Below are 22,425 nucleotides of genomic sequence, written 5' to 3'. Positions count from 1 at the left end.
TCTCAAATGCACAATATTTTGCTGTTGTCACTATGATATACAAGGAGTCATCTGCAAATATGGTGAACGTTTAAATTTTGAAAACCTTATTACAGTAAAAGACATTGCCAAGAACGATGGGATAAATGTGTTCAAAGCAAGGGGGAGTATTTTGAGGGCGATTAATGGCAATGTCTTTTACTATAACAATTTTTAAACATTCACCTTTTTTGGATCGACTACAGTAATTTTTGTCAAATAAAAACGTTACGATGTATCCTCATCCACCTTGTTCACCAGATCTGGCACTGTGCAACTTTTTACTCTTCCCCAAAGCTGAAATGACCACGATAGGGAAATGTTTTGAGTCAGTTCAAGACATCCAAGGATCCAAGACAGGAAAACTAAAGACACCTAGGACAGAGGACTCCAGTGCTACTTCAGAAGGTGGCGAGAACAATGGAATAGGTGTGTTCGAAGTGAGGAGTGTTTTAAGGGGGATCAGTGTCGCTGTGCTTTTTACTATAATAAACTTTTAAAAATGTAACCATTCACCTTATATTTTGATTACACACTGTACAGTAGATCATTTAAACTACCTCCTCCTGTCTGACTGAAATGTGTCCTCTGGCCAGCATCTCCCCAGACCCACTGATAACTATCACATGGCTTAGTTTCTGAGTTTAACTTTTTTACACTCCACATATAAGTGAGATAATTCAGTATTTGTGTTTTTGTACCTGGCTTATTTCTCTTAATATGATAACTTCTAGGTTCATTCATGTTATTGCAAATAATAAGATTTCTTCTTTTTTTTTTATTGGTACCGGGGATCGAACTTGGGACCTTGTGCTTGCGAGGCAGATGGCAGAACCACTGAGCTAAATCCCCAGCCCAAGATTTCTTCTTTTTAAAAGGTGAGGGGCCAGGGATTTAGCTCATTGGTTTCGCCACCTGCTGCGCAAGTGCAAGGACCCGAGTTCGATGCCTGGTACCAAAAAAAATAATAATTATAAAAAAGGTGAATAATAGCTCATTGTGCATGTATACCACATTTTCTTTTATCCATTCAGGATGATGAAATGCACAATTGTAGTGATGGTTGCACAACTCTGAAAATTTATCAGAAATCATTGAATTGTGCACTTACAATGATAAATTAAAACTCCATAAAACTGTTGAGGAAGAAGGGGAAAAAAGGGGCAAGAAGTAGAGAGGTATAAATGAAACAAGGCTGACAACACTGTTGATTATTGTTCAAGGTGGGTGATAGATAATGATAATGTATTATATACTCTTCTTTCTACTTTTGTGCATGTTTAAAACTTTGGATAACAAAAAATTTTTTTTAAAGGCAGTCATGAGCTTGTTACCATGCAGATGTCAGGTAATATTGGCAACTCATGCTTTACATTTCACAGTGGGAGATGCTCTGGGCACCTGGGACAGGATCTGACTTCCACTGAAATCACACCCATGGTATATGCACCATTTTTAATGTGTCAGCTCTTCCCAGTGCCTGAGCAGAAACTTGAGAAAATCATCACGATCACATCACCAGACAGAAGGTTAAATTAAGTAAGTTTGATACATTTTAGAAAGGATAATCTTAGAAAAGTAAATAATCAAAAACAGTGTTATGTGTTAATAGCTCTAAAGAACGAAATTTTTTTGTTTCCAGTACTGGGGATCGAAATCAGGACCTTGCTCTTGCGAGGCTGGTGAGCTACCACTGAACTAAATCCCTGGCCAAACCAAATTTTGTAATTCTTGAAACTTAGAAACAAAATTCCATTCTAGTCCATTTTCTTTCCTTACTATACACTTGCCCAAGGATCTATTTTCCAACCTCATAAGTAGCATTCTGAAGAAGGTAGTATTTTTGGTCCCTGTTTTACAACGAGGAAAGCTGAGGCATGAAAGGCTGAACTTGCCTGAGTAACTTTCCTGGGATCAAGTAACTCATTAATACGGTGCTGACCTTCCAGGCCGTCCTTCTGTCCATCTTACTCTCCTGGTGTATTGGAACCTATTTTCCATTAAAGGTCTGTCCCTCCAAAACATCAGCTAAAAGTTACCTCCCTCTTTGGCATTCCTGTGATGTAGTGAGAAACATGAGGTGACGTTGTCCTTGTGGGGAGGAGTTGTGGTTCAGATACTAGTTGAAGACAGTGACCATCTTTTAGGCACAGTTTTTGGTTGCCTCATGCTAAAAATGTCACAAGTAGGCCCCAAGTTTTGATTTGAAGATAGTGGAGACAGGTGTTTTGAAATGCAGAATTCTGATCCTCATTTCTTGGTAGTATTTTTCTCTCTTTGAAAAAATTTTTTGATTGACATGTACTGATGTGCTTATTAAGGGAGTTCACTGTGGTATTTTAACACATACATACAGCATGAGCTGATCAAATACAGCCTCCTTTATCCACCTTCCCCTCCCCACTCCTTCCAACCTCTAGCAATCACTATTTTATACTCAGGAAAAAACCTCCACCTCTGAGAGAACATGCAGTACTTATCTTTCTGTCTGACTTATTTTACTTAACATAATGTCCTCTGATTCCACCCATTTTACTGCAAAAGACTTTCATTTTTCTTTATGGCTGAATAATATTTCACTTTGTGTATATACACATTTTCTTTACCCATTGATAGGTAGATTTCATATCTTAGCTATTGTGAGTGGTGTGTAGGTATCTCTTTGGTATGCTCATTTTATTTCCTTTGGCTATATACTTAGTATTGGGATAGCTAGATTGTTTGGTATGTAGTTCTATTTTTAGTTTTTTGAGAAACCTCCATAGTGGGTCTACTAATTTACATCCCAGCCAGCAATATGTAAGAGCTCCTTTGTCTTCACATCCTCATAAGCATTTGTTACCTTCCCAATAGTTATTCTAACTGGGGTGAACTGACGTTTCACTGTAGTTTTGAATACCATTTTTCTGATGGCTAATGACAGTAAACATTTTTTCATATATTTATTGGCCATTTGTATTTCTTCTGAGAAGTGTTTATGTAGATCATTTGCTTATTTTTAATTGGATTGCTTACATTTTTATAATTTATTTGAGTTCCTGTGAATATGAATCCTTAGTAAATATGTTCTCTCATTCCATATGCTGTTTGTTCATTCTCTGGGTTGTGTGTGTAAGCTTTTTCATTTGATGTAATCCCATTCATCTACTTTTGCTTTTTGTTGCCTTTGTTCTTGGGGTCATATCCAAAATTCATTGTCCATCCTAATTTCTTGAAGTGTTTCATTTTGTTCTAGAAGTTTAATAGTTTCAGGTCTTTGATTCAGTTTGAGTTGATTTTTGTATGGAATGAGAGATAAGGGTCAAATTTTCAGTTTTCTTTACATGAATATCAATTTTCCCAGCACCATTTTACCATTTCTTAAAAAGTCTGATCTTTAAAGAATTTGTATTTTTGGTGCCTTTGTTGAGAATCAGTTGGTTGAAGGTAGATGCATCGGTTTATTTCTGAGATCTCTGTTTCATTGGTCTGTGCTTCTGTCTTTATACCATTGCCATGCTGTTTTGATCATTACTGTGGCGGTATAGTATGTATTGAAATCTGGTATTGTGATTACTTGAGCTTTGTTCTTTTTGTTGAAGACAGGTTTGGCTATTTAGGATCTTTTGTGCTTACATATGAATTTTAGGATTGCCTTTCCTCATTTTGTAAGGAGTCATTCATATTTTAATGGAGATTACATTGAGTCTGTAAATTGCTTTAGGTAATATTAGATATTTTAACAATATTAACTTTTCCAATCCATGAACATTGGAAGTCTTTCCATTTTTGTGTGTCTTCAATTTCTTTCATCGTTTACAGTTTTCATTGTAAAAGTTTTTCATTTCTTTGGTTAAATTTGTCCCATGTATTTTGTTTTTGTTGTTGGCAGGGTTATTATGTCTCCTAACTAGTCTTCCATCTCCCAATCCATTCTTGCACTTTCTATCCAGTTGCTTTGCTTTCTCATGTAAAAACCATCCATGACCGTGCAGGCCTACAGGTTGAAGTCTGAACTCCATAGTTTAGTGTTCAGAAGTCCTTATGTCTTGCTTCATGCTGTTTTTATCCTTTCTCGTACTGTTCTCCATTGGGCACTCTATGTTCATTCCATCTGGAATAGTCTACAGTTCTTACCCCTTTGTGGAATGGCTTGTTTTTGCTTACTCTGTTCCTTAGTATCCATTCTCTAATGGCCAGCTCTGACTTCATCTCCTGTAGGAGACCTTCCTAACTGTTTCCCAGCAGCAACAGCTGATTCTTTCTCTTGGTTTTTATGACACACTCTATATCCCTTGAATACCTGTTATTTTGTAGGTTTTCTCATATCTTCTAGTTCCTTCAGGCTAGAGACTTTCATGTCCCACCTTTATATTTATCACCCAGTTCAGTGTCTGTCATGTGGTTGCCTTCAGGGAATATGGGTGGGATGAACATTTTCTGTGGAATACTGACTTCTGAAGTGAAAAAGTCTGAAGTTATAATATAAAAACATATCTAAAAGTTGTCTTTATGTGAAAAAAATGGAAATGACCTGAAAGTATTAAGGCATATTAATAATGAACTTGAAGTATAGTCCTATGTCTAACTTCAAAGTCTCATCTAACTTTTACCGTATTGCAGAAGGTATGAAACTAGTGACAGTCTAGCAACTAGATGGGGGTGAAATAATGGTTCCCAGGAATTTTCTAGTTACATCAGGAAAAAGGCACCACTTAGATTCTGTGCTACCTAAGGTCCTATAAAGCTCCAAAATATTTTTAGTTGTTTCAATCCCTATCTTTTAGCAAATACAAGAAAGAAATGGTCATTCATTCACCAGGTATTTTGAATCATCAGATCAAGTTTAGTTGACTTATCTGTGAGCAGACTAGCCAGTGCATTGGATTTGATCTTCAAGCTACCTGCTGGATGCAGGTTATTTGGTTCTAAGGTACAGATTTCCTGTAGCTGCTCACTGATGTTTTATGAGCTAGAGAATCCCTGTGCTGTAAGAGGTGACAGCCTCAAAAAGTTTATGCTCTAAGGGAGGTAATCCAGAAATATGGGCATCCTTTTGTTACAGAAAATAATTTCTAGATTTTTCTTCTCTGCTTCTAGTGTGTTTCCTGCTACTCGCTAGGTAAATGCTAAAAACAAAAATTAGCCTCTGGGATGGATAGGTTGAAAATGACTTATTTTTCTCTTAAGAATTGGTTCTACTGAACTGTCAAATTATTTATCTGTGTGATGTGGCACAGCATGCGGTTTTCCATAGTCTTCTCCTACCCTGTTTCATCACCCACATAGTCTTTTAGTGGACATTTTATGATCTCATTTGGAGGGCGTTGCTCACTTGACTATCATCTTTTCATCAGAGCTAGCTGGATCTGTGCATTAATTTCCATTTTAATGAATACTTAAAGCTTATGATCTAAGATGATTCACTTGCAAAAGCAAACAAAAAACCAAAACAGCAAAGCTGCTCATTATATGTAACTTGCTATATGCTGAGTAAAAAAGGTGAAAGATTTTAAAACACCCTTGGCCTTTTCCCTGCCCTAATTTTGCATCAGTATTGAAGGAGGGATACTTTTTATCTGGGATTCCCCATTTGTAGGTAATACTTGGTACCATGTTCTAGTGTGAGCCAATAAAATATGATTTCCACTGTGATTCATTTGACTTTATTATGTTTTAGAACTTCCTTGGGGAAGATCCACCTGTCTATGTGCCAGGCTCTCCTTGGTGCTTCTTCCCCTTTAGGAGGACTCTTGTCCTGTGCATAGTGCTCTCCAGAGCAGACACCACACTGGGAACCTGAGAAACTGGGTCTTGGTTTCCCAAGAGATTTCTTTAGGGGAGCAGCGATACAGCCAGGATAAATATTCCAATTCAGTTAGAGATAACTTCTTGGTTTTCCATTACCCAGCGAGTGAGATCATGAAGAATACACTCATTTTAATGAACATTGTAATTTGTTTCAAGTGTGTTGTCTGGTAGAAGAGTGTAGCATGGAAGCCAGAGGCATGGGTGCCAGTTAATGTTTTTGCTGCACCTCTGCTTTCTCCTGCCCTGGCCCTCCGGCAGAAGCAATGCTGTATACTCTGGAATTGGCCCAGGTAGATGGACCTACGCCCCTTGTGAGTTAGTAAAATTACACATCTTAATTTGGATCTCAGCCTTCAAAGAATGGGCACAAGGCTTTCCAAAGAGATACATAAAATGGTATAGAAACCAGAAAAGCTGAATGCTGGCTTCAGACCAATAGAACAAAAAAGAAAAACAAGTTGAATTCCAATAGAAATGACACATGATAACTGTCCCCATCAAAGCCAATGGACTCATGAAGTGTCACCCTTCCCAGAAGTTCTTGATAGCCATATTGTCTAAGTGACCACAGTAGTATGAAGTAAACATAAAATAACCACCTTTAGTTTCTATCACTTTGCATAGAATTTCTCCGCTATTATTAGGGGGTGAAATATTTCACCTAAATAAATTTACCAGGTTGATGGATTTCAAGTGTCAACATTTTAACCAGTTTGGTAATTTCCTCATTCTTTTCTCCCTCTGCTGAATACTATGGAGAGACTGTCCTCCCCCGTCTCTTCTTCTTTAGTACTTGAATAATCTTTCTAACAAAAACAAATCTGGTTGTCCCCCAGCTTGAATGTCTCAGAAGGTCAACCCTTACTTCAGGATCAAGTTCAAACTCCTTTACCTGTAGTAAAGTTGGCTCCTTTCTAAATTTCCTGTCTAATTTCTTCCCTTTAGAAGTGCTGTTCTGAACTGTTTCTTACCTAAGTTTTACACAAATTGTTTCTTCTGCATGGGTCTACTTCCTGCTGCTTTGAGATTCTCCCGTGTGTCCCCTCCTGTGAATCCCTGGTGCCCTGTGTAAATTAAATGCTGCTCTTCTGAATCCTCCACATCTCCGTCATGGAACTCACCATACAATACTGTAGTTGTGCGCCTGTGGGCCTGTTTCCTCCCCCACAGTAATCAGAATAGAAAGCATGCTGAACATCTACAAAAAGCCAGGCACTTTTCTAGGCTTTTATTTAATCCTGAGCATCACTTTACACTAGATGTTATTTTCTTTATCTTAAAGATGAGGAAACTGAGTCCCAGGACATTGAACAGATCTTGCAGCTATATAGTTGGTAGAAGTAGGGTTTGATCCCAGGCACTGCACAAACTGCCTTTGACGGTGACTGCAACCCTAGTTTGGGCACACAAGACACCTGGGTAAGGGGAGTGAGTGAGTGAGTACAGTGACGCACATGAGCCTATGGAGACCAGCGGGCCCCAAACCAGGGACATACTGGAGTGGCATTTAACAGTTTTCTGTTAAATTCGAACTGCTTCTTCGTCTTGTCAGTTTTGGATGCAATCTCAACTACATTCTCCTTGATTGATAAGAAAAATTCCTAGTGTCTCATTTAAACACAGACTGAATTACCTGAGGAAAAGTGCTGATGGAGAGTAGAGGGCAGGAGAATGATACAGACATGGTGATGCCATCTGAACTGCCAGTGACCCCCAGAGAACCTGAACCTTTTCTGGCTGCACAAAGGCAATGTCCATGACAGAATCCTTATCTGAATATGATGTGCAGTCCTCAGTTATGTCCTGTTGGGAATTCTGTGCAATCAGAGATCACGATTACATAAAATTCTTTCTGTCAGATAAAAGTAACATACTTTCCTTTGAGGGGAAAATTTCCTGTCACTGAAATTGGCAGTATCCTTTTAGAAATTTCAATTTTCTTTTATATGATCCCTGTAGCACAGTTTTCCCTTTTGGATCCATCAGGAAGCAAATCAACATATTTCTACTTATTACAGATTGATTGATTACCTTATAAAATTTCCTAAATTCTAATCCTGTGTTTGAAGCTGTATTGTACCAGAACAGAAAATTCCCAAAGGAATGGTGAGGTGAAACTCTCTTTTTAGAAATGACCTAACATTAAATCAGTATACGCTTCCTTCTGTGATATAAAAAAAAAAAACCAGGGCATGATGGTGCATGCCTATAATCCTAGCACTGAGGTGGGAGGGTTGCAAGTTTGAGGCCAGTCTAGGTAAAACCCTGTAACAACAACTACAACAACAACAGCACACATTTCTTGGAGGGAAGAGTGAAATAAACTTAAATCTGTAAACTTCAAACTGAAACCATAGGGGAAGAACCATTTGAAGTATAAATTCTGATTCTGGGAGGGTCTAGTTATAGGTTCACTCTATGAGCAGACTCTAAGCTGATTGCACATGAAAATAGGTTTCAGAAAATACAGAGTGCAGTAAAACCTTGGTTTGCAAGCAGAATTTCTTCCAGAAATATACTTGTAATCCAAAACATTTGTATAACACAGCGAATTTCCCCATAAGAAATAATCATCAACCTGCACTTACCTTTGAAAACCTTCGTGGCTGTTGTGAGGGAGACAAGAGAGGAGGGTTGTTGTGTAGGATGATTTTTACTATCACTAACAGAAACCCTGATATTTGCTGGCTAAGTGGAATGTTTTTCTTTTTGTGCACTTTTTAAAAGGAACTTATCCAAATGCACTTGCTTTTGCTTCCTGTTGAGGATTTCATGGAAATGTGACATTCTTTTGTCTTTAAACAGATTCATTGCTTGCAGTGCTTCAGCCTTATTTGGGTGGTGCTTTTCTACAAAAGTTTGCACTGTTTTCCACCTTTTACGAATCTCCTTGATCTCTTTTGAAGCAAAGGATTCCTCTGCCTCTTTCTCTTCCTAATCTGTAGATGGCATCTTCTTCGCAACCTCTTGCTGTTGGGCAGTGATCACCCCACAAATGAGGGAGGGAGCATTGGCTCAGATGTGATCATGTGACATTCGGCATCACATAGTACTTGTATTGCAGGACATCACTTGTTTATCAAGTCAAAATTTATTAGAAATGCTTGCTCTTCTTGCAGATACCCCTTGTTTATCAATAATTTCTGCTTTCTGGAGTTCAAGCTGGGGATCAGCACAGTGGTGGAGTGCATGATTAATATGCATAAGGCCCTGGGTTCAGTTCTTGGCCCTATGGGAAAAAACCAAACTTTCATTTACTAAAAAGCCTCATTACAAGGAAATATCATCACAACTCCTTGAGAAATACTAATATCATATAACTTAGAGTTACAGAATGTAGAAGTTGATTCAAACCCCATAATTTACAGATTAGCAAACTTCGTACAAGTCGACGCTTGGTGTTTCTTGTCTCCTGCCCAATTAATGATTAACATTAAAATATTGTTGTTACCTGAACATTGCCAGAGCAGGGCACACTTGAGTCATGAAATGAAAGCTTTGGTGCAGATGACAGCATGGCTTTTTCCTGCTGACACTCCTGCAGTCTCCCAACTGTGGACTCCCTCAGGTTATCTGTATCCTTTCCCATGGGCTTGGCATTGGCACGTTTGGCCCCTTTAAATCTGTTTTTTGCCCTTCTGTTTAATTAGATCTGAGATCAGTTTTCCCTCCTCTGTTCTTCTCCCACCTTTACCTTTTGGTTTTCCAGCTGGGTGTGCAATGCATAGTACAAGCTGTGTTTTCTTGCCTCTTGGCACTGAGAGGTTTTCATTGCTCCAGAGATGGCCTTGGAGCAGGTATTAAAAATTCTTGGCTATGTAAGTGTTTGGCCATTTGGAGGACAATTTTCATATTATCCTGGAAGGGCCTCAGAGCCAGTGCTCCTTATTGCCCCATTCTCCCCCTTTGCTTCCCAGTTATCATCTGCTCAGTAAAAAGGCAAAGTGGTTGTGCATGTGTGTGATAAATTTGTTAAACTGTTTTTTTTAACTGTCAACTGGTACTGCAGGAGACAGTTACTTACATTTTCAGTTGTTTTTTGTGAAATTGGAAGATCAAAGAACTTTTTCTGCAGTTTCCTCCTGTACTCAAACCACAGCTTCCTTCCTCTGTTCAACACCCCCACAACATGCATCAGTAACCTACTTTCTCACTTCAAGAGCCAAGTAATAGTCTTGTCAGACGTTTAGTGGGCTTGTTGTGAGTGTATTTTGTTCTTATTTCTTAAAGGAGAAAAAATTTTGTAGAGGTGCTTCTCACTAGATTTCAACCTTTTTTTTTTTTTTAAAGTTATGGACCCTTTTGAGATTCTTATAAAAGCTTGAGGGAGGTAAAGCTTGGTAGCTAGAGACAGAGACAGGGCTCATTCTGGCACATTCTCTGAAAGTGATCTCCTCTCAGCAGTTGTTTAAATAAGGATTTACCAGATGGCTCTTCAGACTTTAATAAAAAGATGACAGTAGGGGAAATAGCATGTCAGTCATGGGCAGTTCTGGCTGTGGAATCATGGGACTCAGCCTGTGGGAGGGAAGAGGCAGCAAGCACAGCATTCTGAGGGACCCTCTGCATCATAGCATGAACCTCATTAAAATGAGGTAAAATATATATACACATATAGAATACTTAATTCAGTTCCTGGCACATAGTATATAATAAGCACTCAGCATGTTTTAATTTTTATATACAACATCATTTATTTAATATTAAAAAAGAAAACCTGTTCTAATGGGAAATTATAGTTCCACTTAAAAAGCATAGTGACATTCTCAGGAACTAGAATGCTACCGCCAAAGAAGACATATTTGTTTACAGAGAAGAGTGTGAACTTTTAAAGTTTGGGAAATGATGTCAAGTGGAAGAATATCAGAGGGCAGGGCAGCTTGTCTAATCTCGCTGATAAGGTAAATGTGGTAATTAAAAACTCTGTAGATACTTAATAGGATGCAAATCTTTAGAAGAGAAAATGGAGTTAGCCCAATCTGTACTTGGGAAAAAGGTTATCTAAGAAAAACCAGGACAAATGCTTGTCTTGATTGTACTCTGTTTTGGCTTCAATATTAAGAGAGGTTTAAAATATATTAAAAGGACTTCAATGCGTATGGAGAAATGACAGTGAACAGATACTACACAGAATGAAAATGCTTTCCAGAATTGTTGGGTAAGAGTGGAGAGCTTTGTATTTGTCATCTTGTTACAGGTAATTATTTCAAGGCTGAGAATTTATATTTGATTTCAAGAGTATGTAAAAGCTCAAAAAATTATTTAACCTGCATATTTTAAAAGCCCACTTTTGAAATCAGCTACAAACTTGAAGATGTTTTACAGAAACCTTGAAGGAAATTGAAAGCATGAGAGTACTCAGATTGTAGATGAAATATGACTTGGAGTGTAGGCTTCCGGAGGCTAGAGGTGGGGTGTGTATTGGGGCAAAGGTGGGGAGGTTTTGTTCCTGTTTCCTCAAGACCATTGCTAGTCTTGCCAAACTCTAAGGCCAGATTCTGAGGCTATTTATTCCTAAGGGTTCCACAATAGGCATAGATTTCATTAATTTTTTTCTTTTGCTATTTTATTCATTTAAAAATTTTTTATTTTAATGTATGGAAGTCAATAAAGAAAATATTAAAAAGTACCCTTAAAGTGCCCTTCTATGAAAAGTAAAACAACAATTTGTAACAAAATAATTAATAACAATAGTTAATACACTGTGTCATAATTTTAAAAGGATGGCCAAATGCTACTTAAGAGGACAAGTCATAGACAAAAAGACTGTCTCTTACAAAGAAGAAACAGATAAAAGCACAGGGCTGGGGATTTAGCTCAGTGGTTCTGGTGCCTGCCTGGCAAGCGCAAGGTCCTGAGTTCGATACCTGGTACCAAAAAAAAAAAGCACAAAACATTATCTTAAGTGAACCAAGAGAAACTAATAGAATAAATGAAACAAGTTAGTGTATATATTAAAATATTTTTGAAACGATGGAAAAGATAACTTGGGAAATTATTTGGACTTCTCCCTACACCTATTTTGCTCTTTATTTAAATATCTATATTTTGAGTTTCTCATGTTAGAGAAACCATATGATGTTTAAGTTGTGTGTCTGACTTAGTTCACTGAACATTTTCTTTTATTCTATAGATAGCCTACAGGAGGGAAGGATATGACATTTGCTAAAGCTTAGCAGTACTCACTAGAATATGGTGGCTGCCTTATGAACAAGTAGTGCTTATTAATGAATTTCTTTGCACTTTTAGTAACTTGAGCCTAATACTGACAAGGTATGCTTTTAAATTCAGAGGCTGGTTTTATGGGTGTATAAACACTGTGATCCTGTGCTCAAGAAGTTTACACTCTGACTGGAGAGACCAGCCTCAAGCACGTGAAACACTTTTCACATATGTAGCTTAGCTTGTAAATTAAGTGTTCAAGTATTGTGTTGACTGATTGAACTATTCAGCAAACACAAAAGTGTTTACTATGTACTAGGCATTTGTGTGTTAGGTTTTGGGGTTAAAGGGATAAACTGAGTTACTTTTCCACACTGTAGACAGAGTTATTATTTAAAACACAGCTAGCATAGGATGTGGCTGAGGCTGCATAACGTAGTGGTTAAGAAGGGCCTGTGTCTGTTCACCCATGATTTTTACCATGTGGGTCAGGGTCTGGCCAGTAGTAATCACTCAGTAACAGTCATTGACCAAATAAATGCTGAAAGCAAAAGTTTATAGCCTCTTGGAACTTACAATCTAGTGGTTAAGACCAGGTTTCCCAGCTTTGCTGTCTGTTTTGTTTTCTCTCAGTTTCTCTGCCTATCTCTTTCTCTTCTACACAAACACACATGCACACGCAGAAACAGGCAGTTTTAAAGGTATACACAGTGTACTATGTTATTGTTGATGGAATCTAGAACAAAATCTGGACATCGTACTATTTCTATATAGAAAATTTTCTCATCATGTAGTCCAACCTAAAACAATGAGGACTTGAAATACTCAACAGGTAGCAAAGTTCATGTCACTGATTTGTACTTTTTTTAGAGTCAGATAGTATTGCATAATAGTTGAAAGATAGGATTTGGACCCAGAGAAAAATGGGTGCTGGTCCTAGTTTTACCTCGAATGTTTCATAAGCTGCCTAAGCCTCAATTACTTTGTCTATAAAATGGGGATGTTAGTAGCACCTGTTTCACAGTGCTGTCAGAACTCAGTGAGATAATGCCTGTTTGATGCTTAGCAAAGTACTGAATGCATCGTAAACATATAATACAAATTACTGATTATTCTTAATGATAGAAAATTCCTATCATGTGTGTATCCATGTGTGTGTTTGCTTGCTTTTTTCTTAATTAAAGAAACAATAGGCCGTCTTAGTGCATGCTGTGTGCTCATGGCACACAATTGAGGAAATCATAGCCAGAGACAAGTTCTCAGGAGGCAGTGCCTTCAGGGAAAGTGCCCAGCCATTCTCTGCAAATACTGGAACCAGGCCCAGGGTTGTTGAGCACACTGAGGGTACTGGCAGAGGGTGCTGAGTGTGGCCGGAAGAGGGAAGTGCACAGGCTCTTCATGGCCATGGAGGTTTTGAATAGGTCAAGCTCTACCGTAATGGTGGATGGATCCTTCAGAAAGGGCTTGATTGCAGTTGCCCTGGGTATCTTCCCAAGGGGTTGTTTGTTTATTATCTTCAGTGACATTCTCTAAGCCCAGTTTGTTGGTGGTCACTAAAGAGATTCCAGCTGCAAAGTTGTCTTCATTGTAGAACTGGCATTTTTACCCTGTGAAGACATAGATCTGTTTTTCTTTCCTATAAGGCTTGGTTTCTAAATGTCCCAAACTGTAGAGTGTTTTGGGATGCAGTCTTAGATTCATATAAACCTTTATTCACCAGTTCTTATCCAACTGGAAGGGAAAAATTTGCAGATCTGAGCTATAGTTAACCCTTTTCCATTTCCTGTACTTTTGTTCTGTTTCCTAAATCATGTTACCATTCACAGAGGTAAGGAAGCCTTTCACTTGGGGATATGATGCATTTTTGTGTAGTGTTAAATTGATGCAGTCACTTAATTGATACTGTTAATATAATTTAGAGATTCTCACAAATAGCTGCACTCTAGAATCTCTGGTTTTCAAACATCCAGTAGCCTAAAGTCTACCCCAAATTAAATCAAAATCTTTGAGGGCAAGACTCTGACATCAGTATTTTAAAAACTGAGAGTGCTTCTGGTGAACAGCCAAGTCAAAAACTGGCACTTCATAATGTGGCTCTCAGCTAGGGGGAGTTTTACTTCCCAGGGGACACATGGCAATATCTGGAGACATTTTTGGGTGTCACAACAGGGGGCAGGGTTGTGCTTCTGGCACCTACTAGGTGGGAAACAAAGATGCTGTGAAATTTCCTGCAGTGCACAGCACAGTTCCCCATAGCAAATAATTACCTTGCCCAAAGTATTAGTACAACCAGCCAGGTTGAGAAATAATCTCTAGAAAAATCATGTTTATGAAATGTATATGCCTGTTGTGAGAAAAAACATATTGTGCTGAAGTTGGTACTTTTGTCCTCTCTGCAAGATGACAATGGCTCTTTCCTTGGAGTTTCTTCTCAGCCTGCATTATGGTGGCCTCTCCTTGTGGTGGGCGAGGCTTCTGCTTCTGGTTTCTTGGGCAGGATCTCTTTCTGTGGATCCATAAGTTCATTGTACTTGAATGACTTGGAAGAATACTAAAGTTAAGAAAATTAAACTCTCAGAAATTAGCCAAGATAAACAATTTTTAAATAAGCTTTTGAATTGCCTGGCTTGGTATGAAGTTTTCTAAAATTATAAAGTAAACTATTTGAAAGTGATTATATATGACCTTGGGGTGATATAGAAGAGTTCTTTCTCTTTTCCTTTTGATTGGATAAGAGGCCAGGATGTGCACTTTTAATTTTATCACAGTTTTCTTTCACTGCTCTGCTTTCATAGCAAGGTAGCATTTGTTTGTTTGTTTGTTTTGCTTTATGGTGCTGGGGGTTGGACCCAAGGCCTCAAATGCACAGTACTGTATCACTGAGCTGCACCCCAGCCCAACAGCAAGTTAATTTTAACCTGTTTTTACCATATTGAATAAGTATTATAAAGACTTTATCTTTTCTGGATATACCCAGTTTTCAAGATGTGGCACACAAATATTTTTACTATAAATAAGTTGTCTTTTTTCTTGTATGCAGCTTTTGGGTGTAAAGTGTTTAATTAAGGTAGTTGAAAGCATACATTACATGAACTCAAAACTCTTCCCTAAAACTGATGAGAGTAAATACTTATAATTCTTGAAGTTATTCTGAATTCATTGAGCCTATGGAAATAGTTGACTGCCAGTTCTTTTTTTTTTTTTTTTCTTTTTCAATTTATACTTTTGAAAAGAGATTTCAGACTGGGGATTTAGCTCAGTGGCACAGTGCCTGCTTTGTAAGCACAGGGTCCCAAGTTAAATCCCCAGTACTGCAAAAAAAAAAAAAAAAAGCGCAATTTCAGGTGGTACCGTTTATGCTGTACATCAGCCCTTTTTTCTAGAACTAAACTCATGTATGTGAATCTAATAATTTTTCAGCTTTGTCCTTCTCTCCTTCCCATCTCATAAACCCTTTAATTCCAGCATAATGCAGTTTATACATTCAATAAATATTTCAGCATCTAATATGTGCATTTTGCCCTAATTACTGTTGAATTCAGAAATTATTTTAGCTTGCTTGCTTGCTTGCTTTCTTCCTTCCTTCTTTCCTTCCTCCCTTCCTTCCTTTCTTCTTTCTTTCTTTTTTTTTTTTTTAACCGAGGATCAAACTTGGGAATTCCCACTTGCAAGGTAAGGGGCGGAACCACTGAGCTAAATCCCCGGCCCTATTTTAGCCTTCTTAAGTGTCATGTGATAACATAATATCGTACTCAGTTCTTTTAGACCAAGTGAATGGAATGTTTTAAATTAAGACTAAAGTAACAGTTCAAGAACTGTTTGGCATAAAAACTTCTTCAGTGTTGGAATAATATGCTTGTTTCTTTGCTGTCAGCAATGACTCTGTAATCCAAGGGATAGTTTAATCTGAGTCTGATTCTGTGTAGTTACACTTTCAACTTCATTTATACTTTTATAAAAATATTCTCTTTGGAGATGTAAACATTCAGATTTCTTTTTGTTCTTTGGAGGTTTATACTCTAACATGAGATGTCCAGAAAAGTATCCAAGTTAGTGGTGTAGAAACCCTTTCCTAAAATCCTGTCGTGGAAACCATTACAGAGGTGATAGTAACAGGGCAGGTGGTAATGGTCAAATGTTCCCTTACCCGGGAGTCTGAATGAGCATGTGTACATGCAGTGCACATGTTGTATATGTACACATGTGTGTACATATTAGGAGTTGTTCTCTTCTGGGATTGGGGAATAAAATAGAGAAGAAAAGAATTAAATTAGTGCTTAAGGATTGAGTGGGTCAAGTCCACACCTTGAAGTAGAAATATCCTGGAACCTTCTCGTTTCTTGGAAACAAGGATTATTTGTATTATAATGATGTACTTTTTATTCCAATATATTTGTCTATACTATCATCATATTAAGGAACACCTATGTGGATTTATAACCCCTGTTTAGGTATTTTTTGTTTGTCTATAGCTATAAAAAGAATGATATTGCTTTAGGGAGTATGAGATTGACAAGTCAGAGCTGAAGTTCTTAGTTTTCAAAGGCATATCAGAGAGATTAGACATCTTCTGTGTATTCTGAACCAGCAACCAGAAGTACAGGAAAACAGATTTCTGGTGGTGATGGATGGGCTGGAGAGATGTTGGAACCTCCTCAGTGGAGGTTTTCAAAATGATCACTAGGGGAGGACACAGTATTCAGGCAGTAGAATGGGAGTAAACATTGGACTAGATGATCTTTCAAGTTCATTCCAATCTAGTTGCTCTGATTTTTAGGACATTTTACATCCCTCAAAAAATGAAAAGACACAGTTGGGCCAGGGATTTAGCTTAGTGGCCCTGCGCCTGCCTCGAAACTGCAAGGTCTTGAGTTTGATCCCCGGTACCAAAAAAGAGGGAAAAAAAACGACACACCTGGCATTTGAATGGATATTTCAGATTCATTGGTTTAGGGTCCTCCTACAAATATTATACCTTTTCTTTCTACATATGGAAATACCTCTGTTGAAATCGGAATGTGTCCCTGTGTTAGGCTTCCAAAAGAGCAAATTAATTTCTCAGTCCAGTATACCCTTCCAGCTCTAGTACTTGTGACTGTAACAAAGAACCATTCTTGAGACCTGGTTCCAGAACCTTTGTGTTTTGTTTTTTTGTTTTTGTTTTTTACCCATTTGATCAGATTTATTGTTTAGCAACTGATGTGTATTTTAAATGCTTAATAATAATTGTATTCATTATATTTGTGATATTTTAACTTTCTCATGGAGAAAAAGAAACCCAGGCATAAAAATACCTGTTGGGCCTTCCACATAGTTTTGGTTTTTACAGATACTTGGAGCCCGTGTCTACAAGGTAGGCAAAGAGGCACCACCAAGTGACCAGTCACGCATGGGTTGTGACCTTTGACCCACTGCTGAATCCATCTCAAGATCTGGTTTATGTTGTCCTCTTCAGGCGTATTGCTGGGCAGCTGGTGTACAATATCTTCCTTGCATGATAACATGGCCTCTTCATAAAAAACTTGAAAAATCTCACATTCGATATTGTCTCCCAGTTTCTTCTCATTATAACCCCTTGCTTCAAGTCTTTTGTACAATATACTGTTATCTGTTCTTAACACAAAAACTGCATGAAACCATTGTTCAGGAAAGAAATCACAACCATGGTAGTCAACAATAACTCCACCATCTGCCGTTTGGTTCTCTAACTCACCAGCTACTTTTTTATCATCTAAAATGGGACACTCATACTCTTCATCGTAGCCATTATATAATGCCCCTTCTCAAGCTACATCACCCACATTAATGTACTTTAGTCCTGATCTGGATGCAAGTTCTTTGCCTAGTGTGGTTTTTCCAACTCCTGGTGTACTGGTGATCAGGATGTTCGGAAGCACCATAGCTCCTGATGCCGCGGCCCGGGTGTGTCAGCTTGCTCTCCTAGCACACTCCAGAACCTTTGTGTTTTGTTACTTCTGTGGCCCTTGGCTCCTGTTCCAGCCCTGAGAAGACCATGCTGGCTGTACCAGGATCTACTGTTAAGATCATCTCAGGACCTACTCTTTTCCTGCTGCTTCCCTCTGGTCCCCCGAATGCTCGCAGATGACTCCAGAAGTACACAGCCCCAGGAAGAAGCTGAACAGTATCTGGCATTTTAGTGGGCAGTGGGTACTTTCACTTGTTCTCTTCCAGACCACCCAGGGCACACCCATACTGTTCCTTTTGTATTTATAGACTTGTCCTTGTTCATCCACTTTATTGTTTTCCTCCTCCCTTCTTGTTTGCTCCTCTTCAGTTTCCTTTGTGAGCTCTTTCTTCTATTTGGCCCATCCCTTAAACATTGATATTTCTTAGATTCTGCCTGGGTTCTTTGCCCTTCTTATTCAGCTCTCTCCTTGGTGATCCTGTTTATTTCTAGGGCTTCGGATTCTCTATGTGCCAGTGACTTTCATGTTTATATTTGAAGTCCAAGCTTTTATCTGAGTTCTAACTCCTTGTCTAGCTTTAGTGTGTTAATCAGAGTTTCATAGTCAACTCAATTTGGTGCGAAGAAAGCTTGAAATTACCCTCTCTTGTAGCTTTCCCCTCAGTAAATGATTCAGAAACCTGGAGGGCATCTCTTTCCCACTCCCTGTTCCCAGTCAGTTGCCAACACCATTAGTTCTCCCACTGAATAGCAATGGAATCTGTACACTGCTTGCCACTGACCCCTGCCACCAGCTGAAACCAACCCACTGTGGTCATCGCCTCTAGATTTCTGTAAGGCCCTCAACTGCCCCCTCCTCACCCCTTGGGCAGCCTGGCTTTCTGTGCTGCTGTTGGTCTTTATAAATGTCCATCTGACTGTCTCATGCCCTGCTTGCTATGCCTCAGTGGGGTTTTGATGAAGTCCCAACATTTTAACAGGGCTCATAAAGCCATAATAACTTGTTCCCAAACTGGCTTTACTTTTTAGAGTTTCTAGAAGTATCTCCTTCACTCAATCCACAAACTTCCCAACCCCCTTGATGTACTTCCTCTACCTCCCTTATTTATCATTATCCTCGAGTCTAGAGTAGGGGACACTAAGACCTCAACGAATATCTTTTAAGGGAAGGCAGTTGCCCTGGATTGTAATTATCAGTGTCCTCAAATTCTAATTTAACTTGTCTTAAAAATTTGAAGGCTTCCAGGGCTGGGGATTTAGCTCAGTGGTGCTGCTGCCTGCCTTGCAAGTACAAGGTCCTGAGTTTGATCACTGGTACCAAAAAAAAAAAAAAAAAAAAAAAAAAAAATTGAAGGCTTCCAGAGTAAAAACTTGTTGTTTTGTTTTATAGTTGTTTATGTGTTTCCCCCTCTGCTCTGTAGTTTTCTAGAGAGTTATTAAAAACGAAACTAAAAGAAGCATGTGGCATTCTGTTAGCAAATCATTTTCAGTCTGTGCTCTTTGAATGGCCATTGAGTATTGAGCTTAGGAAGCTGCCTAACAAAACGGCACACACCAGATCACCTTTGTTTCCCAGTGGTGACCAGGGGCACCCTGGCTGACAGGGCTTCTTCAGGGAGCTTTTTCAACTCAGGATTTGCATACTTGAGACTTTCTTTGACTTGTTGAGAGTGAGACTGTTGTATAGTAACCTTTGAAGCCTGTTTGAGCAGAAAGCTTGAAGTAAGTGTTTGGATCTTGTGCAGTGAGTCTTATTTCTAAGAAATAGTCACATTTACCTGTAACAGTAAAGGTGAGATTGATATTCTCCGTTGTAATGAATCTGAAAAAGCATAGGGAAGGTATTTCCCTAGAAGATCCATATCTGAAATTTCAGGCTGTGCTCTGGGGCTGGGGCTTCTGAGTGAGGTGTGTGAATCTGCTCCCTCAGAGCCTCTGCCTCTGACTTTACTCTGTGTATCAGAGGGCCCAGGAGTCAGTGCTGAGTCAGAGGGAGCAGTGAAAAAGGAATGACACACTTCCTGCCCCAAGTTCTAGGGAGTTTTTATGGTTTGTTTTTCTGTTTTGCTTAGAAGATTACCTGAAAAGACAGAAGATTGCCCAGCTATCTGCTGAACAGCATCCTCTATTTGTTTTTATGAAATCATAGATATCCTTCGTACTGTACTTTCTTGTAATGCACTGGTTTTTAAAATCTTTTTTTCCTTATTAGTAAATTATGATATATTTGTGTAGTGTATTTGTCAGCTACAATTTGATCCAAAAAAGTAGCCCTCATTTTCACGACCTGAAAAAATTCATTGTGAATATCATTACTGTAGGCTTTTTATCTAGGCTTTTTACCAGCTTTTTATGTACTGCTTAACATAATTTCTTTTATATATTGCTTTGTAGCCTTTCTGAAGAGTTCTCTGTCATCAATTACAAGATCATTTTGGGCCGGGGATTTAGCTCAGTGGTTCCACCGCATGCCTTGTAATAATAATAAAATAATAAATAAATAATGTAATAATAAAATAGTTATTTTATTTATTTATTTATTTTTTGGTACCGGGGATCAAACTCAGGACCTTGTGCTTACAAGGCAGGTGGTGGAACCACTGAGCTAAATCCCTGGCCCAACAAGATCATTTTAAAGACTTTGTGACATACTATTATCTGGCTGTGCCCAAATTCATTTAACCAATCTCCATTTGGGTAGTTGGGCTCTTCTCAGTTCTCACCCATGTCATAATCCTGCACAATTTCCTTATACTGTAGCTGCCCACACTTGTCTCTGTTTCATTGGATGTATTCCTGGAAGTGGTTCAATGGGCCTGTGGAGTTTTCAGTTTTTTATCTTTGTTGCCACTTTGCCTTCAAGACATTTATCCTGTTTTATATTCCTATCATAGGACATAAACTTCCTACCGTGTCCTGTGTGGCCTGCATATTCTGGCCTTTGTCTCTGCCCTGCTTCTCACACTCAGCATTACAATCGCTCTGCCCCGGAACATAGCACATTTGTTTGGTCTCAAGCTGTAGCCCAGGCCCTCCTGCTGCCCATGTGGCCGTTCCTTCCAGTGCCCCCCCTGACGGTGTGCCTCTGTCATAGCCCCTTCTACATCCCAGGGCCTGTCACATTTGGTCCTTTATTTTTTCATGGATTTATGTATCTGCCACCTCTTTCCCACACTGACTCTCAGGTTTGTAGGACAGGTAACCTCTTGTATTTCACTCTCCACTGAGTCTCCAATGTCTTAAGTCAGTGCCTGGCATTCAGTATGTGCTGAGTAAATGCAGGAGGAGTCTTGTTGAGGGAATGAAGAGCTCTCCATGTCTTCAAGAATGTGCAGTGTAATAGGACCAGCGAGGCCTGTGTAGTCAGGTCTGTCCATTGGAGCAACACAAGGTAAGTGTGTAAGGAAGTTGTCACGTGATGCACGGAGACAGAAGAGTGGGTTGGTGACTGGCTACAGGGGTCTTAAAAGGCCTTGTCTGAGCTGAACCTTGGGTGACTGGCTGTGTTTTGTAGCTGGTGATGATGGAAAGGACCTGAGAGGCCAAAGCAGGTGAGCAGAGGCCTGGAGAGAGAACAGCACTCGGCATGATTGGTCAGGGTTGAGGACTGCCTTCAGTCCTGTGCTTACAGTTGGTACTCAGTTCCCTGGGCAACAGGGAAGCATTGCATATTCTCTCCTCAGAAAGGGCAGTGGTTACGTGAAGTGTGGAGCAGTTTTAAGCTCAGTTCTAGGCACAGCTCGTGATCTGATGATAGAACTGTGCTTTGGGAAAAGGAACCATGCAGACAGCTACGAAAAGGAGCCATAGCATGAGCTTGAGGAGAATGGGTGTTGGGGCAGGAGAAGCACTGTGCAGTGGGGAGGCATCAGGACCTGGCGGCTGTTAGGGCAGAGGTGACCATGGGGGCATTGAGGTTCACTGTGTTCGTGGGCATTTTCCAGTTAAACATCCCATAAGCCCTCCTTCATCCTGAAGGGCGTTGGACCACAAGAAGATAGAGGAAGGGAAGCAGAAATACATAGCACTGAGTGAGTCTCAGGTCCACAGCCCCTTTCTCATCTGTAAGGATAGAACTACACTGTGGAATGGAAAATGGGGCTCCCTTTTATGGGGGTAAGATGTAGTTTGGTGAAAATGTCTGCTCCCTCTTGGAAGGAGTTTGTATGATATCAGCTATAAATTCGTTACTGTTGTTAGGCTGAGGGGGTGGGGGTGGAGGACTTGCTGGCTGTGTAGTGCAAGAGCATGTGGGCTCTGGGTACAAACGGGATGAAGTCCAGAGCCGGGGACACATCACTCCCCCCCTGCAAACATTCAGAAATGATGTTTTTCTTGGGAGGGGGTATTCAGAAAGAAGCTTGACCCACAATATGTTGAGGTCTCTGTTCTCTGAGGTGAAAAGTTAGTGAAATTATTTTTTTTAAATGTAAGTTTGAAAATAGGGTAAAGCTACATAATGACAAAGGTCTCTGAGCTGTAACAAGGGAATGAAGAGTAGAAATTGGCACTCTGAATATTGTCTTTTT

General features: G+C 39.3%; 1 protein-coding gene and 1 pseudogene across 2 annotated transcripts in view; one reads left to right on the top strand and one right to left on the bottom strand.

Annotated features, from left to right (window-relative positions):
* LOC101707635 (adenylate kinase isoenzyme 6 pseudogene) overlaps positions 1-17,870 on the bottom strand; it is a 41,087-nt pseudogene extending 23,217 nt beyond the window's left edge.
* The window catches only part of Tnfaip8 (TNF alpha induced protein 8), a 123,548-nt gene that overhangs the window by 23,419 nt on the left and 77,704 nt on the right, over positions 1-22,425 (top strand). The window lies entirely within an intron of this gene.

This window comes from Heterocephalus glaber, unplaced genomic scaffold (genome assembly GCF_053883595.1).
Source record: "Heterocephalus glaber isolate CG9 unplaced genomic scaffold, H.glaber_assembly_v1.0 deba00001606, whole genome shotgun sequence".
NCBI lineage: Eukaryota > Metazoa > Chordata > Mammalia > Rodentia > Bathyergidae > Heterocephalus > Heterocephalus glaber.
Note: the sequence above shows the minus strand (reverse complement) of the source record. Positions and strands in the feature narration are given on the sequence as shown.